Raw genomic sequence first — 15,345 nt, 5'->3', positions numbered from 1 at the left:
CTGATTGATAAAACGCACACCACCCACACAACAAACCCATCATCACCATTTAAACTGGAGGGAGAGGATGTGTCTTACCGGATTTTGATATGTAGTCATGATAACTTTTTTAAAAACCACGACTCAAACAGATTCTTATATTTGTATCGAAGTTTATGCCGAAAAAAAAAATCACACACACCCCTTCCCTCTGGTATTGGTTTCTTCCAAAAGTTGCAAGACGTAATCGCTTTGCAATTATTAGACAACAGGTGTGTATGAGTTTAACGGCGCTCTGCGGATATGGTTAGTAGCCCACCACTCCTTTTTTTTTTTAATCAAGTGAAAATGAAATACAATTATTTATTCACACTATATTGCAATTGAGACATGTGGGCATGCTCTGTAAAAAAGTTAACCAATGCAAGCGAGTAGCCCTCATTCAGTTTGGTAGCTTAGCTTCCTGACACGCTAGCTAGTTGTGACTTATGCATTTAATATTGTTAAATGAGAGCTGTTTGAATCATATGGCAATTAGCTGCTAGTTTTTTTTTTTTTTTTTACCACAACTATCACTGGGTATAGTTAGCAAAACATTGAAAGGAAAAGCACATCTTTATCAGTGTGTAGATGTGCTTACAGGACGTATACACTTAGGCGAGAGATGGTAATGGATGTTTCAAGGAGGCTAAACAGCTTTCCACTGCTCAGTCTGAGCCTTTATTGGCAGTAGAGCAGTGTCATGCTCATTCCTATGCATTGTGTTTGAAGATACAGCTATTACCACGTTGGCAGGTTCATTTCATCCGTGGCTCTGTAAGTGAATTTGCATTGTGACTAAATGCCCCATGAATTATTTGGGTGAATCATGAGAAATGTGCATTGAAAATTGCAAATAAAGCTAAGCCAAGGCTTATTTTATTTTATACGCTGCATTTATTTATTTTTGGACACTTGCTACCATAACTGCACACTTACCTGAGCGCAATGTCCTGAGGCCGTGCCCTCTCCACACACAGTGGCAGGGGCAGCAGTGTTCGGCCCTCTGCGCGGCCCCTTAGAGTCACCACTTTGTTCCTCAACCTCTCCAGGTGCCTGTGGATGTCATCAGACACCACCCGCGGCCAGTTGTCATGGTTCAGACCGTTGGACAGCACACACACCAGCACCTGGACACACAAGCTGGTTTTAAAGTAAGTGTGAGCATGTATCCTGTTTGAGACACACCATGCAGAAAGGCCTTGCATTCATGGGCGACATGGGTGCAGTTGTGCACATAACTACTGTCAAACATACTTGGTCACGTATTCACATACAAACACACAGTACCCAACCTCAGCGATGACAACAGGCAGATGCTCCATTGGGTATCCAGGCACTTCTCCCAGCCAGAACTGGTGCCTGAATCCTTGACGGGCAATTCTCTTCACGCCTTTCTTGAGAACACACAGCAGCTTGGCCTTCCATGGTGGCGACGTCTTTGCAGATGCAAAAACAGTAGGAACGCTTTCAACGGCATTGAAAGCACCAGAAATAAGTAGCGACTTATTTCAAAAAATGTGTATGTTAGACGGAGTGTGTTAACAGCAAGCCCGGGAGATGTTTAACGCTTTGAAACCTGCCTGCCAGCTTTTTGTCTTGGTTAAGAGCCAAATACAGTGTTCATTTTGTAACTGTGTGTTCATGACTGTGTTTGTAGAAAATACACAGAATACGAGGACTTTTGCTGCTAACTTTTTGATTAATTAATTCACGCCAGCCAGGCAAACAGACCTCATCACCCTTTTCACAGTATCCTTACCTCAGGAATACCCGTACACAGAATTTCCAACATACTTTGCACACAGAAAACAATAGATGAACTGCTCTATTAAATATTTACTCAAGGATATTACCATAATTGGATTTGCCTACAAAATTGACTTAGTCAAGGTGAGGAGATGGAAAAAGAAAATGACACATTTATGAAAGCAGGTGCCTGAACTTTTTATACACTCACTTCATGCCTGCTGGGATTTATCATTGTGTGCGTGTGTGTGTGTATTTCTTACTTGAGCGTCTCCCGCATGCAGTGTCCCTCCAGGTCCAGTGAAGAGCAGCAGCCTGTTGGTCCAGATGTGGTCCAGAAAATCCAGTATAATCTTCTGGTTCTCCTCCGCACCAATGAAGCGGTTCCACTTATCAGTCTTCACTCGCAGCACACAGAAGACCTGCTCCCGAAGGAAGTCAACTCTCTCATCTGACAACACCACGCCAGCTTTGAGAGAAGGCTCCTGGGGGACACGCACTCCCCCAGCCCCTCCACTGCCTAAACCTCCACTGTTGCTTCTTGTGCTGGTGGCTTCAGCCATGAAGACTTAGCTGGCGAGAAGAAGAAAGAAATGAAAGCTACTTCATAACGTGTGTAACCAGACTGGAGGATCGTGTAGAGTGAGATAACAGGTACAGACTTACTTCACACCTCCGTGTCAAGATCAGTAGCTTTAAATGGATATTTCCCCAAACATACCAACGATCGTCTCTCTCTTCTGTCCAAACTTTGTTTCTTCTCTCTTCTCTGGTTCTGGGGTCTGTCAGCTGGAAAAGTGATACACACCTTGATGGACAGGTGTTCTTGTCGCTGTGACAACGCAGTATGGACAGGCTTCATTACCCTGTGTGAAGGTGGCTATTTGTGTAGCCTGTAAGGTCTGCAACCCTATCCTGTAACCTGAGCCTTCAGAGGAGACCTTACATACAGTGACTCCTCCAGGACAGGTAATGACAGTACACCTGAAATGTACATGTAGTAAGTTTCAATTGATCTGTCATCTCTATAAGATTTAATCAAAACCCAATGAATCTGATAATTTAATCACCATTCGTGAGTGTTTCTGGAGGCGATGTGTCTTGTTCGGATTTTAATTTTTATTCATAGGGGTTTCTTATACTATCATTATTACCAAAACTAGTGCTGTGACTGAAACCAGAGAAAGATACTGTAGATTAATTCATCCAAATACGACCATTATCCTGTGTTTCCTGCCCTACTAACCCATGCAATGTGTGTTATCACCACACGGGGGCAGTTTGGTACAGTGTTTCTGACAGCATCCTTCAACTGTAATCCAAAGTGACCCTAGCCATGACATCCTATTACATATATTATGCCATTTATGTAAAAACACGGAAAAATGGGACATTTCTCTAACTGTGTTACTTAAAATACCACAGCATGATTACCCTTTTAAAGATCCTGCAGTTTCCGGGTTTAACATTAATACATAGATGTAATCATATCCCAATTTAAAATGGGCTGACTGGGGAGGCCTGAGCTTTTTCTGGGATGTTTGACATTTGAGTGTACTGCTAACCTTATAGTCATACATTTGATCCAGGGCTATGTAATAGCCATAAATAGATAATAGAAGTATCCCTTCAATAGAACGCTTATCAAAACCTAAAGACTGAAAGGCTGAAAAAGTCCTCATGTTTTCCCACATAGAGTGTAAATGCAGTTTAATCATTCTCCATAGTATCATACAGGATATCCTTGTTTATATAGCCTCTATGTTTTCTGTTATCTCTCTCCTTTGTTCACTTCTAAACATTAGATACAATTGATGGAAGTGATTTTTCATTTCACATCAACACAGTGCAGTATATGCTTAATGCATGTATATGACATTTGGAGGTTTACATCTCTATTTTTAACATCACTGCTTAACATTCATCAGCAGTGAATATTTCCATTGTTCACAACACTGACTATACCAGCCAATAATCCGTGGCAGTCCTCCAAAGGAATTTGTTCTCTCTGAAATCTGTAATTCCATGTCGCACTGTGTTTTGCGTTAGTAAATGCATGTGTGTTTTTGCATCTATGCTCTTTCACGCATTCATTTTGTTTGCTGCATGAATGATTGGCTTTTTCATAAGTGAACATGCTGTTTTTTTTTTTTTTTTTTTTACATTAATGTGTGTGTATTTCTGTTATTATGTGCCTACAATAGTGTGTGATTGAATGTGTCAGGGTTTGTGTGTGTGTATGCCTATCCAGAGCCCAAGGCTAGTGAGGGTGTCCCCTGGGTGTCTCCACACACTGTATCTAAGCCCATTTGAGCTGGCTGACAGCAGGAGCATGACTGCCCATCTCTCTGACCTCATGCCCAATGTCAGCTCTGCTCTGCAGGGATGGAGGGATGGAGGCCAGAAAAAGAGATCTTAGGACAACGGGTGGGGGGAAGAGATGAGCAGGAGAGGGAGCCAATGGAGAGACAAAGGGGTGGAAAAGAGAGGGTATATGTCGGGGTGGACAACTGGGAGAGGCGGTGAGCTCACAGAATACAAATGACAGAGAATGGAGTGATAAAGGAGCAGAAGAGAACAGCAGCAGCAGGATAGAGACATGCAGTTAGGGATAAATATTCAAGTTTACAATTGAACATTGCTGAGTAATCTACACAAGAAGAGTAAGGGCACATGGAAAAACGTATCCCCAGGCAATATTTAATCTCCCAGCTCTTGGCTATAACTGAAATATCACCTGTAAGTGGATGTAAAATTCGTGCTAAATGTAGCATAGCGAAGCACCAGTAAAACTCTTCTTAGTCTCTCAGCAGTGTAGTTTTAACCTGAAGCATCTCCCTCATTTCTTTTTTTTCCTCCTCTGTTTCTGTGCCTCTCTTCCCTGCTCTCTCCATTTGTCGTTGCCATGACTACGTGTTGCTTGACAATCAGGCTGCCGTTCTTGAGTCCAAAGCGTCAGCCTGGCTCACTCTGTGTCTCGCTCCTCAACCGCTCCTCTACTTCTGTCCTCATCACCCTTACCCTGTCCTCAGTCAGGAGGAAATTACATGTAGATGAGCTTGGGGGTCTCTGGATCTTTCAATCGCACACTCAGACACACACGCAGTGATGACCATCATCTCCTCAGGCTCCGGTAGTCTCGAGCAAGTCCACACTTTGCTACTACTCACCGTGGCCTTTTTCATTTTGCCTTGTAGTCTCCAGGGAAGACGACAGATTCATGTATTTCGGAAGCAGTTGGACTCAGGGGAGGCAGAGATACGAATGAAAAAAAATAGGATCGAGATGAGGAGAAAAAAGTGAGAAGAAGAATCTGAGAAAAATGTCACCAGGGGAAAGGGAGGAATTGAGACAGTGACAAAGATGGCACATGCATGTAATGATCATTTCAAAGCTTCCCTCCTGTTGCTGGCTGACTACCCGTAAAACCCCATCATGACTGGCGATTGCCATGTATGTGTTGTGTGTGTGTGCATGTCCAGATGGTGCTGACCAGCCGTCCCTCCCAAAGTAGATGAAGTAAATGGAGCGATTACAGTAATGACCGACACACACATCTGTCTCATACCTCTGCATGGCTGCCAGCTCTGTTGGACACACATACACACATCCGGAAAAGCACTACTGAGATCCATGGAGTTGGTTAGAGCAAGCGAACCCCGTAATGATACGCATTTTCTCTGGTGTTATTATTGTGCAGTTTTGCAGTTCTGTATTTTATTGTGGGCGTGAATATATGAAAATAGATGCAGTCTGTTGACACCTGAGGCACCTTTAAAATACAGTCAGTTTGGATGAAATATGACCGCTCTTGTCAAGGTTACTTTGCTTAATCCCTCTGAGCTCCTCAATCTAACCCTCTGTTACTATTCCTCTTTCTCTCTTCATCCCCACTCAACTCTGCAACTTTCCTCTTCGCACTTTCATCACTTCAATCTGACCCACTTCAAACACCGCCCCTATCCTGTCCTCCTATTTTTCTGCTTCAGGGTCTTTGGTGTTTTCTTTTTTTTTTTTGGTGTTTTGCTGAAATGAGTCAAGAGATGGGGACAATTCGGACGAGCCAGCAGGGGCAGGTGGTGTCTTTGTAGTTAGAAGAAATGGCAGAGTGTCACCAGCAAGCTCTTCCTTATCAGACCTTTCCTTTGTTCTGCAAAGGTCTTTCCTCCTCTGTCTGGACTCAGTGATATTTGAGAGGCAGGCCCGTGTACACAGGAAGGGGTTAGAGAGCATGGCCAATCTCCCGGGATGTGGGTGTTTGTGTGTTTAAGTCCTGAGCTTGCTCTCCTCCGAGTATATCAAGTGTGTGTCTGTGCACATGTGCATGCTTGTGCTTTCTAGTTTAGGGGACCCCAGCAACTTGTGTTCAGAAACGCTGAGTCCATGCTGACCGCTTCCAGGATATTGTTCACTAAGTCAACACTGTGTAAGAGAACACCTTCATTTCACTGGCAAAGTACTGCAGTGTCTCCTCCAAAATCTGCAGATACAGTGTTTTCTGTTTAAAAAAAAAAAAGACAAAAAAAACAGCATTGTTCTGTGCTGTGGTAGACACAGGTAGTTTCCTCTTACAGCAAGTTCACCTGGGCGTGCTCTCAGGAGGCTCATTAAGCTTTGCTGAGACAAAGAGATGCACTGGAATTCAAAGTTAGGTACCTTCACTGAATGAGGAAGGGGGGAGGGCTTGTGTGGGTTTTCAGTCGCGAATAAATCCTGCAGATGGGGCTGTTTCTCTATCGGGCTCCCCTGAAACTCCCCTGGGTGGCCTAACTCTAAATTTCTCCCGATGCTCATCCTCTTGTTGCCTATGAATACTCATATGGGGAAATGTGTATTATGTGTGTTCCTTGTCAATAGTTGAATTCGATCTGGAATAAGTCCACTGCAGACCCACAGTAAACATATTACAGTAGGCATTCATACTGCTGGTAGTCCACACAAACCCACAGAAGCATGTTTGCACAGATTTGGGCTCCCATTCTTACACTGAGTGTTCCCTTGGTCTTTGTCTTAGAGAAAAAAAGTATTGTTTGTATTGATTTATCATCATCTGCACACCTCAGAGATATTAAGACCATAAAACAATAAGGGAGATATGAAATACACCTGAGTAACCTCTCAACAAATACAAATTGCACATCTGCAGTGGTTGTCTCTAGTGGTGGGTAGGTTTTTAGGAGCACTGAAAGGCAATGGAACAAAAGAGAATGAAAATTGCGTGCTATATTTCTTTCACCCCTAGCAGGAGTGACAAAAGTAAAGCTCTTGAGCAGAGTTCTCCTACCTCAAAGACATTTACCTTCCTTTCGAAACTCCCCCATCGCGCGATTAGATAAAGAGTAATACCATACTGTACCCTATATCTTTTTCACGCTCAGTGGTTTAGCCAAATGAGGTGAAAGTGGAGAAGTGTTTCCGTGGTTCCATTAAAATATGCCTGAGAACAAAGCAGGGAATTAGCCACACCGACACACTAACTGTACCACCACCCCCCTTTTCAAATGACTATGCTACTTTGTCTGATTGGCTACCACGGTGCTCGGCCATTACATGTGAAGTTGTGCTAATGAAGGCAGACGGAGAGGAAATGATAGAATTGAGGTTTCACTCTGATGAATTAAATCGTAGGGCACAGACTCTGATTGTCTGTCATTTTGGTGCCATTCCGTCACAATTATTACAGTGGCCAGCGGTTAGTTTAATGTTGCATGTAGGTTAACTGTGGTGCTGTCAAATGTCCTCATTAGCAAAAAAGACACTTGTTCTTCCATTGTTATGGTATGGAAAATGGACAGCTTTGCACGGAAATGCTTTGGGAAAGTAGAGTAATTGTTAGCTGACTGCAGAGTTTAGGTCACAGGCATGGTTGACTGCTCAGGGTAAAGGGCTTTAGCAGTTATGATGTGGAGTTTGTGGTTTGCTCTATTGACCACTTGGATGTCATTAGATTGTTTTATGAATCTTGACACCTGCAGACGGGATTCTTTTAACCACAGAACAAGTCTTGCTTAAGGACAATCAGCAGGATGGGTGCTTGTTGCATCACAGGCGTACATCCCTACTGAGTAAAAGGTAGTTTTTCTGCTCACTAAGCAAATTGACTAATTGCCCTCGTAGCCACAGCAGGCAACTACTGATCGCAGTTCGGTTGGTGTGTTTTGTCAGTCAGCTACTGCTTCTCTGGAGAAAAGTTCTGTTGCCAGGAAATTTGATCTCCAGAGGCTGAATTCTAACGACTTTGGCAATTTTCAGATTTTACCTCGATTGCAACCTTGAAGGGGTCATTTATGATTCTGACTGAAATACCTCAAAATATTGACGGTATTGACGTGCTTGTTTGGCACATAAATCTAAATTCCTCTCATGATGAACTGTAATCATTTTGGTGATATCTAGCATCACTGGTTCAAAACTTTTTCCAATATTTGGGTTTATGCTCAAATATCTGGAACACTAATGACATTTTCGCCAGCCACACTCATAGTTGGTGTTTATTCCAATGTTTTTAATAAACTAAGCATATTGCATAATACCTGCGAACACGTTAGCGCTGTCTTTGTGGCCATATTCATATTCTGGTGATATGAAGGACTTCATGTTACAGCTCAGTAGTAGAGATGGTGATAAAACACGTGACGTTTGAGAATTATTAATGCAGCTGTCTAGAAAGATGGAAATTGGAATGATGCATAAAAACGCACGCACAAACAAACAAACAAATAGATTAGTCATTGATCAGGGTTAAGCTTTGATCTCTGTGTGAGAGCATGCCATGGCCAATCGATAACTTTAATTCAGCCTCAAGTGTGTGCTTGCACGATTCTGTCTCCACATCTCTCACTCCAGTACACTCGTCAACCATATGCACGCACACACACACACGCGCGCACACAGTCATATTCTCGCTTTTCTCAAACCCTCACAGAATTAAACACAAATACACAGCAACCTGATTAGGTGAGCCACAGGGGTTAGGCCTAATGACAAACAAACTCAGCGTGTGCACAAACACTTCAGCTCTTCAGATGAAATATAGATTTTCCTCTGTCCCAAAAGCTGATGGGTATTAGGTGAAGGCATGTGTGCGTATATGTATGTTGGTGTGTGTAATCTTGTTTTTTCAGATTGTGTTGTGTGGAAGAAGGAGGCACCAGGGAAAAGCATGTAAGTGATTGGACTCTGCTTTGTTACTGTTAAAGACCTTCTCTCCAGGGAAACAGTGGGTTAAATAACTGTTTTTTTTTCTGCTTCTGTGTGTGTGTGTGTGTGTGTGTTGTAAGGTGTGTTTGTCTGATAGATTAATAGGATTGCCAACTTCTCCCATGGGAAATACATTGGCATTGTTTTTACTGATGGCAAGTCCTTTAAGATTATTCAAAATGTGTCTGATAAGTGTGTGTTTGTATATGAGAATGTGTGTGGCTGTCAGTGTGCTTCTACTTCATACTTTGTTATGAATGAATTAAAATCTCTACTGGAGAATTGGATTTGCACAGTTCCTAAAACATTGCTTGCAGATACTGGAAAAACAAAGCATATTTCATATTGACATACTACGTACTGCATTTGTAAGCGTGGAAAGTTGTTGTGATGTTAATGAAGCATTAAACATATTAAGAATAGATTTTTGTAGAATAGAAAAGACAAATTGTACTTAAATCTGCCAGTAATTTCACAAAAAGCAAGTCCTCCTTATGGACAGATCAGCTGAATGTTGTCCTCAACATTTCAGAGCACGCTGCTTAAATTTGTACAACAAGGAAAAACTGTACTAGTCGGTATTTCTAAATGAACAATGGGTCAGAGAACTGTGTACAATATGAAAGGTGTTATTGGTGGTGCCAGATCCACAAAGAAATCATCACCCAGTGCTGCAGTTCCCAACTCTAAACTCAGCTGTTCTGATTTAGTGGTACTGCTTTGACAAATTGCATTTTCAGTTGTAAACAGGCAATTTTTTTTGTGCAAGAAAGCGTTTTTACCCCTGTCTGTGCTACACTAAAACAGTAGAGAGCTACTGAAGATAATAGTAAAGCATTTAGCAGCTAAAGCTAAAGTTATTTTTGCAATTACGTGGTAGACAGCAAAGACAGAGCTGAAATGAGAGTGAAGATTAGACTTAATCAAGTGGACAGATTTACAACAAAATATAAGACAAGACATTCTTTGTATCTGCTGTATTCTGAGAATCGTTTGATTCTGATAGCCCATGTTTTTGCGTCAAACAGATTTCCACTCACGTTGTCCCTGCCCAGCCAATTACAACCACTGACTTGATATCAGGTGGGTTTGATTTGACTGTACAAAGGAGCACCAACACTTTCATATTTCAGGACATGTTTTGCTGCTCTGATTGGTTGAAAGTCTACCCAGTTGTATCCAGAGGCGCTTTGGTCTGTCTGTTGATAACTGAGAAATTCAGGACCAGTTTGCATTAGCACTTTACAAACTAGTTTTGGTCACACAGCAGTCTGAGTTGTGCCCACTGCAGCATCTGAGTGGGGAGACTAGAGACTTCCCTGCACACAGCTGCCTAGCAAGCATCTTCTGTAGCCTGTGAGGCATTTAGAGAACAAAAATTGTACTGTCAATTGATAAACAGATGTTCAACAAGCTTCGGGAACAATTTTATTTCTAGTTTTCTTCAAGGAGATGCATTGATTTCAGGTGAAGATTATTTTTGATTTTTGATTAAAGAGATTTGGAAATGATCACAATTGTGACGCAATGTGAAAGTGAAAGCAGTGCTTTCTTAACTTCAATGTGAAAGTGCAAAAAAAATATTGTGTCCCTAAATTCACTGAGTAATTGTGAAGTCAATATTAGTCAAAATAATTGTGATTATCATTTTAGCAATAATCTTGCAGCCATTAAGTCTTATGTGACAATGCTCAATGGCAAATAGGTCCACTGAGAGCAATATAAATTCACATATTCATTTGAGACATATACATATTCATACATTGGTCTCAAATGACCTATTCAACATATTCAACATGTCTGCTTTATAGGTTGATGATATATCAGCACAGCTTATTGTTTACAGCTTCTCTTACTGCCTCCTAGTGGCCGCTGATGCTTTTAAAATGCCTTTAACGTAAACCCGTGTAGTTAAAATCCAAGACAAATTTATAACAGTCTCCTTCACGGTCCAACAACCACACACACACACACACACACAATATAGTAAACACAATCCTCAACCAGAAATAGAACAATATCGATATCCAGCTGCGTTTATTTTAAGGAATGTGGCATATCTTTTCCTTCGAGGTCACTTTTATCCAGAAAAGGTTGCTCAGTGAAGCTAAGGATTATTAATGAGCCTAAGAGAGCTCATGTTTACACTGGAATATTAAATATCAGCTGTCTCTTCCCATAGTGCTGCATGTATGTTGAGCGTGATAGGGGTTTCTTTCTAAAGCAGTGACTTTAAAATGTCTTTCATGCTATTTCATCCCAATTTCATGCTATCTAAAATTCATCAGTTAACATTCCAACCGCCCAAACGATTGTATCATCAAAACCACGACAAGTTTGCAAGCAAAGGGATTAAGATGAGTCACAACTTTAATTATAATCCATAATCAGCTTTTCTTTCATGCCAGCAATCATTGTAGTAGTCTGTCTGGTTCCTTCAATATCTTATTTTGGAATAAAACTTTTCAAATTTGTTCCTGACTCTTCCATATCAGTGATGTGGGGTGTGTAGCCATATGCATGACTGTGTGCTTGTGTTTGAACATGCTCACCTCACCCTAGGTTAAACTAAGTGGCTGTCTGGCACAGGCATCCTTTGATTATCTTTATTTATCCTCCCACCAACTGTTACGCTGCTCACACACACACTCACACACTCACACAAACCTCCTGCTAAAAAGCTAATCTTTTTGTGCTAATGAAAGGTATTGGGTTTCCTAACAGGCTTTTAAAGGAAAGTGATGGATTGAGGGATAGATGGATGGAGGGAGGGGAGAAGGGATGGGTAGAAGTGAGAGGGAGGTGAGGTGTCAATAAGCACATCAACCTGATCCCTTTCAGACTGCGAGGTGTGCATATGCCGCTAATGTATGCATTCATGCACGTATGCACACACACACACATAAGCATCCACTCCCGCCTTTAGTTGCTCATAAATCTCTGGGCAAAGCATAAAAGCAAGTCTTTTGGTGCCAATAAGCTGAGAGATGGATTGCAGGAGATGTCTCCACCTTGACCAGTGCTGTGATAAATGCCTGAAGGTGCATATGCGTGCACTTCAATGTATTACATCAGTTTGGAGCTGTAGATTCTGTGCAGATTGGTGCAGAATTACTGTTAGTAAATGTATTTTGTGTTTCAGGGAGGAATTCATTAAGTGATACTTGCTATTTTCAACACAGGATGAAGTAGTCTCCTTCAGAACAAACCCAGACTGCATACAAAACAGTTAGAACGTGTTAATTAGTAATAACCTGTGTTATTGTTTCAGCCACTGATGTGTTGATGCATTTGTTCTGTGTCTTAAGCTAGATTCAGTGACATGTGAGCGCAATTTTAATAACACAAATCATGAATAAAAGAATAATTTTAGGACCCTGGATGGTTTCCAGATTCCTAAATTGATCACCGCTCTGTGCTTATCTCAATTTTCCTCTTTATTTCACCTCATCCCATCTGCAGGTGAAACAGTTGGGGAGTTGTCTTGGGGACCCTGCTCCCCTGCTCTTTTCCCCTTTCTAATAAAGCTGATAATCATTTGTTTCCCAATCACATTAGCATGCCAGTAATGAGAGGGGTAAGTCAACCATTAGAATATGATCCATAATTCATTGTTGACTCCCGTTCATTACCCCAAACTCACTGCGATGAATGTTTAATAAGTGTGTGTGTGCGCGCGTGCATATGTGTGACTTTGCATCTCTGTTTGTCATCTGGGGCACAGAGCAGTGTCAGGCTCCGATGGATTGTTTGCGCCGGCGGAAATTTACATGATGGACTCTGTAATCTATGTTTTTCCATATGCATTACGTAACTTATGAATGACGCAACCAACAACTTTAATTGGAAATATATGCAAGGGTGCATTACTGTGCATCTGTTTACTGTGAGTATGTGTCTCTCTCGGTCTCTCACTCGCCGTCTCTGTCTTTCTTGTGAGTGGAGCAGACAGCTGTTATCAGTCGCTGACAGAATCCTCCCATCAACCCCCTCCTTCTGCTGTCAATCACGGCACATTGTCACCAAGTCACCATTTAAATAGCCCTTTCTCCTCTGTTTGCTCAAGAAACGTGTGGGGCGTGTGCGCGTGCACGTATGTGGACACGAGTGAATTATCCTCGCCTTTGCTCTCGTATCTGCTAGTCTCCTCTTGCTCTCTCCAGAAAAAGACAAACACTACAGGTTGATTAATACATAGGAATTCCCCAAACACCTTCATTAGGTTCCCTACACTGCAAAATTACTCCCTCAATAAATAAATAGTTGTTAAAGCCAGCTGGAACATCATTAATGTCCGGCTCTGAGCCAGTGGAAAGTTACTTCAAGTCGTGTGTGTTTGTGTGTGTGTGTGTGTGTGTGTGTGTGTGGGGTTTTTGGCAGCTGCCTAATGAGATGCCTATGTTTCCCTCCATTAGTAGTTTATTAGATAGCATGGGTCGCTGAGGTTTGTAAAATACAGTAAGCTTAATTTAGCACATTTGGCACTACAGGGGCATAGGGGACTTAAGGGGGTATCAAGGGCACGAACAACTGGCGTAGCTTAGGGTGTAAATTAGTTGAGCGCGGCCATCATGCCCTTCAACAAAGCGTTTACTTATAAACTGCCTTAGAGGTGCTGATCACCGTGAATATAATTATGCATAATCGAGATTCGAACCACCAGAAAAATGCTGCTTGATTTTTTTTGTTGTTGTTTTCTTTAAATATCCGAGTTGGAGAAAACCCCTTTTTATTGTGTTTTATGGTTGTTACAGACTCAGAGGTGTGAAATAAAAGCTGTTCAGATATGAGGACATTTGTTTTTGTTATTCCTGAAGCCCCCACACAACTAGATGGCCTCTAAGCTTCACAAGCCAGTAAGAATGTGGAAATTTTTAACGCTGAGGGACCGTTAGAAATGCTGCAAACTTGAAGACCGATTTGAAACCAATTAAAGACTGGGTGGGTTGCTTCTTTCATGGCGCCTGCTGTGCTTCAGTCCAATCTAAACTTGAGACCTGCTTCTCTCCTGCTCTCTGTGCTCACATTTGAAATAAGCCAAGTTCCCAATAAAGCGATTCTGATTTATAATTTTTTCTGTTTTTGTTGTCAGACAGTAGAACAAGTGTAAAATAGTGACTGAAATGTGAAGACCAGGCTTTTTTAAAGACTACATGTCACCCAGCAGTCACTTTAGAGTAATTTCCAAACTGTTGCTCTCCACCGTTAAACATGAGGTACAAATAACGGCAACATTTCCATGTCGAATAATCAATCAGGAAGAAAATTAGAAATGCTAGGAAGTCTTGGTCTCACACACTTATTTCTATCCACGTTGGCAGCAGTGTAATCAGTTGTTGTGCTTCCCGCTGTCAATCACAGATGCAGAGAGAGTCTTCTTCCTGAAGGGAGTGTGGACTATTAAGAACAGGGCTACAACTAAAGGTCATACAGGCATGGCCAGATGAACCATCTATGCAGTATTGGTTTCTGCACAATTGTTTGGCTGCTGACAATACTGTGAAGGAAGAACAACGGTGGTAAAAATGAAGACTAAAGATTTCTTGAACTGCACAACAGTGTGGATGGCTCCATTTGCGCCCATCCACACTAAAATGCTAGAAGGTCAGTAGCATTTCCAAAAGCCTGTGTTTAAGAACAGTAAAACACCAGACTAGTGGGAACAATTGGCTTAAACGTAGCAGAAATTCTGCATTTTAAAACTTGTTTGTGTGGCTGTAGCCTGAGGTGGACTGCTCGCATATTCCGTTAATGGAGCAGAGTTTTTGTAGATGGTAGTCTTACTCTAAACAAACAACTAGCTGCTGTTGCAAATGTGCCGAATTATTCACTTTCTTACCACCATAGTACCCAGGGAAAGACCTACCTGACAGTGGATGTTTAAACAGCAAAGGCAGCCGAGACTTTGATGAAGCGGTGAGAAGGTTGTAATGCTATTGCAGCGTGTTGCTTAGAGACACTAAAGCAAAGTGGATATTTACTTATTTGAAAGTGATACATTTCCTGCCATTTCGACTCGCATATATCCTACTTATACACTGTGCATTTATTTTTCACACTACCTGGTATGTAATAGGTGTTGCTGTGCTAATGTTTACCACCACTGCAGAAAACATTTCTTGATATCCTTGAGTAAATATGAAAGAAAGTATATTAGGGTTTTTTTTTTTTTTTTTTTTTTAACAGAACAATTTATGTTAATATTTTTGTGGATGGACGAAAGATGCACCGTCTTTGTCTGACCCTACACACACACACACATGCACACACACACACTATCATTTATAGCTTGCTGGTAAGTGACAGATAGACCCATTTTCCCCACCGCTCTTGTAACCTTTTCTGTCTGGGGCTATCAAAGGTCACTCCGTCAGGCCT

Source organism: Stegastes partitus, unplaced genomic scaffold (assembly GCF_000690725.1).
Source record: "Stegastes partitus isolate 25-593 unplaced genomic scaffold, Stegastes_partitus-1.0.2 Scaffold1722, whole genome shotgun sequence".
In the NCBI taxonomy this organism is placed as follows: domain Eukaryota; kingdom Metazoa; phylum Chordata; class Actinopteri; family Pomacentridae; genus Stegastes; species Stegastes partitus.
This window is presented reverse-complemented; position numbering follows the sequence as displayed.